This window comes from Seriola lalandi, unplaced genomic scaffold (genome assembly GCF_002814215.2).
Source record: "Seriola lalandi dorsalis isolate HSWRI2012SDOR001 ecotype SW California unplaced genomic scaffold, Sedor1 jcf7180002004517, whole genome shotgun sequence".
Taxonomy (NCBI): Eukaryota; Metazoa; Chordata; class Actinopteri; order Carangiformes; family Carangidae; genus Seriola; species Seriola lalandi.
In genome coordinates, this window is record NW_019475172.1 from 1 (window position 1) to 4,200 (window position 4,200).

Sequence of the window (4,200 nt, forward strand, 5' to 3'; positions counted from 1 at the left end):
GATGCACTTGTTGCGTTATGTTACCATCCCATCCAACCACACACACACACAAGCACACACACACACACACACACACATGTAACCACGACTGGGAGTAAAAAGCATCAGTTTAACTCTAACTCTAAGTTTCTTTGACTTTGTTTCTCTCACTCATAAATATGTGTACTTAAATTTAAACTGACAGAACTAACGGCAACTAGCTCCTTATGTTAAGTATTAAGCGACCGTTTGATAAATTGGTAATAAAATTCGAGATAAACAATGAAAAACTGGAATTTTCAATGCACCTGGATTATTTATAGCAGGGTGTAATTATTTTGTACTCCAGTTCCAAGTTCGTTTAAAGTCTGTTTTTATTCTAGCGTTAAAGAAACCATTGAACCTTGATTATCTGTGTGCCTATCAGGGCTCTGAGTCATCCCTAAGCAAAGCACTGCTCCCCAGGACTGAAAAGCTGGCTCACCCTATTGTTTTCAAGTGGGATGAGTGTAAATGGTATTCCCCTGTTTATTCAGAAACCCCTCCTTTGCTCCCATTCCTTTATGGTTTCAGCAGGCAGTAAGGATCTCTGGCACTTCAGAGAGCTTGCACAGTGCAGAGGGGATGTTGTTTTTCCAACAGCCAGCAGTGTGCTCAGAAGCAGGGATTATAACAGTCTTGGAGGGGAATTATGGCATACAGATGGCTGCTCTCATGTGATGCCAGGTTTCACCCTGGTCAGCAACAAGGGGGATGTCTGAAGACGTCAGCCAGCACTGTTTGGGCTGATAGTAAACAGGTGGGATACAGTTAAGACCAGTGTAGTTTATATAACTGACTGTACTCTGGATTTGTGGTTGAGTAAGGTCGCTCAGGTTTCACCTGCTTTACACCAGCTTTTTGTCTTTGATATGCCATGTACTTTGTAAATAAATTCAATAAGGTAGACTTAAGTTTTCGTTTGTGTTTTTACATCTGAATATCAGGGTGCATTGAAACTTAGCTGTTGTCTATGGTAATGTTTTTCCAACTGAACTCTTAAGTAAATTTATATTGCATTGAAGTTAAGTATGGCAAACTAAATGCTACAAGTGGGAAAAAGTTATGGCAAAACATTGGATTGCAAGTAAAGTTTAGATGCACATATAAAAACAAGCAAAGGAAAAACAAACCACAGGACCAAGACCACCCAAACTCCCATACAAAGCATTTTTTTTTCTCTTTAGAAATCTGTTTCTATTTTTCAGTTGTATTGCTTCATGCATGAATTGCTGACAAATGTCTGCACGCTCTTCTTCCAATGTAGTGTATTACTGTTTGGTTATCATTATATATTCTGTGGAATTGCTTCAGTGACTCATTTATGATTACTGAATTAAAAATATGTCAGTCTGTTGTAGTCTACACTATAAATGCAACGGTATTGATATATTTTTGCAGCATAGCTCACAATATGGTATTAGCCAAACAGAGTAGTTGTAGTAGTAGTGGAGCTACAGCTCTCTCGTTATGGTCATAAGTTATGTTGTAGAAGAATTTTCAAAGTTTAAAAAAGTAGGTAAGGAATTTTTTTTAAATTACACAATTATTATATATACATTGTTAGAGTGAAAAAAATACTTGGATCTGTTTCTCTATTAGCTACAGTGTCAGAGTGAATGTTAAGTATAGTTTGACTCTGTCACAAACAAGTCAGATGTTCAAGCTACAGGAATTTCAGGTTTTTTTGTCTGTTTGCTCTGACACCTGGATGTGAGTGCGGCTGTGTTTCAACATGTCCATAAATCATATTTGGTAAGACAAATGTTATGCTTTCTTAGTCAAGACCATTTGCTCTCACAATGTTTGTATGCTTGCAACACATTTATAATATTTTATTTTATTTTTGATTTATAACAGTGAGATTTGATGCAGCTGGTGCTTTTAAACATATGTTAACATCGTTTCCTTAAATGGCAATACTAATCTCAAGAATTAGATGTAAGACAAGTATGACACTAAGAAACAGCCGTTTGTCCAACTTCTTCCTATGCTTTGTTTACTAAAGTAAAGATTTCGGCTGCTTCAGTTACAAATCTTTTTTTTCTGTCCCTTGTATTATTTTCTTTTTTCTTTTCTTTTTTTTTTTTGCTGGTTTTTGTCCAGAGTGGGATTTAAGGGATTTAGAGTCGGCACGCAGCAGTAATTAACCTGATTAATTGATTCTAAGACGTTAATCAGATGAGCTTCGTACCAGTTGGGGCTTCGGGTCAGTATAGGGGGCAAGTTTCAGGTGAGTCTTGATTTCAAATAGACTGTCCCCCTCTGTCATGGCCATTTGTTTTAGTATGCTCAGCAGAATCTGCAATAATTCAGTTCCTTCAGTTCCTAATTTTGTGTTGCTGTAGATACTGATAGAATAGAAAAGGTATGCACAAGGATTATCTGATTGGTTGTTTCCCAGTTAATGACTATTATTAGGATTACAGTATGATAAGCTCATTTGATTTGCCCAACTATTTCCCTGTTTTCCATTTATACACTATAATGTAGTATTTACCAATGATTTGGGTTAAGATGCTTTTTAAGGTAGACCAGCTTATGTCATTTATGAGCCATGTATCTGATTCATGTGTTGGATGATCCCTCTGGAAGATAATTGTGATGGTAAAACATTTGGCCTGTCACCCCACAGAAGAGACCATCCATGTTGAGTTAATCTTGGTTGTGTGCCAGTGGGAGACGTCCATGTATTTATGTCTGCGTATGGGATTGTTTATGCTGTGACTGATTGACAGTATGCTAATGAAAAATCAATGCATCAATGGCTACATGCTACACAGCGGACCTTTTGACTGATGTGTTCTGATTTGTTGAATTTATTTCTCATTGGTATCGAATCCAACACACGAGTTGATGATCTGTTTATAAATTCCATTCTGTGGTCTTCATCACTCACTTCAAAGTGTTGTTTGGATCATGTTTTTTAATTACTTTGCTTATCTCACTCTGATGTCATCTGTTGTTTTAGATAAAACATGGAAAAGCTGCCTTGGAACAGATAAAAAGTGAGGGATAGAGAAAGCAAGAGAGGACTGGAGCAGTTTAACAGAGAGAGTACTTATCACAGACATTCAGAAGACATTATGTCCACCTCGATAAAGCACGAGAGGACCATTTGTGTTCTCCTCCCCAACAAAGACCAGCTGGACATCACTGTCGGGGTGAGTATTTACTACGACACCAAGAGGTCTTAACAGATGATCAAAGTTCTGTTTATCACTAGAATGTTTTGGCTGCACCACATAGTTTTTGCACATTGTGAATCCATATTGAATACAGCCTCTTTTTATCTTTTCACCTGCTCCAGCCAAAGTCCACAGGGCAGGATGTTTTCAACCGTGTGACAGAGCTCCTTGGAGTCAAAGAGCTGCACTTCTTTGGCCTCACAGTGGTGAGGGGTAAGTTCACTCCTCATTGACCCTTCAGCCTCTGAACCCAAACAGACTGTTCACACTAGAGTACACAGCAATATTGTCAGATAACTGAAAATTATGACCATACAGCAAGCAGTTTTGTTGACTTAACGCATTGAATCAGTCAGATTGTAAACAACAGCATCATGTTTGGATTATGACAACACTTTACAGCAGGGCTTTGCAGTGCCACTCTTTTGGTGTCACTTGTTTGCGTAATATCGTGGAAAATATTTTCTGCCGAAAGGCTATTTCACTAAAACCAAAAAAGAATTTCAGTCTGCCCTCCAAGTCTGCATAATTGAATGGTGTAATCCACTTACTTTTTTTGTTTCATTGTGTTCCTGATCTCTTTCCCTGTACAAATACGTTGAAATGCCTTGGTAATCTTGTGTGGCTCACCAGTTGAACAAGCAGCCTTTTGTTTTTGTGGTGTTGGTTCAGCGATCACTTAGGCCTGGATTCCTGCAATATTAACTTCATTAAGCCTGGAATGCACCCTTGCATTCCTCCTCTTCACTGAGGGGAGGGATGGATTGATGATGGGAAGAGCACGGTGGGAGTGGAGGGGAAAGAGATAGGGGGGCTTGTCATGACACAGGCAGCCTTACTCAACTCTTACTCAAAGGTCTCGGTGAAGGATGAGAGGTAAAGGAGTTGGAATGAGTCAGGGTGGGACTGAGACAGGGTGAAAGGGGAGATGGATGGTTAAAGGAATGAGTTGTGAAACGGCTCAGTGAACATGATTGCCCAAAGTTGAACAAAA

General features: G+C 38.8%; 1 long non-coding RNA gene across 2 annotated transcripts; it reads left to right on the plus strand.

The window, feature by feature from the left end:
- Positions 1–346: 346 nt before the first annotated feature.
- On the plus strand, positions 347–4,177 carry LOC111669054 (uncharacterized). 2 transcript variants are annotated; one of them, XR_002761764.2, is made up of 3 exons: positions 347–778; positions 2,990–3,182; positions 3,329–4,177. It is a non-coding gene; the product is annotated as an uncharacterized LOC111669054 (long non-coding RNA). The 2 variants fall into 2 exon arrangements; XR_015438207.1 differs by lacking the exon at positions 347–778 and adding an exon at positions 1,615–2,251.
- Positions 4,178–4,200: the final 23 nt, after the last annotated feature.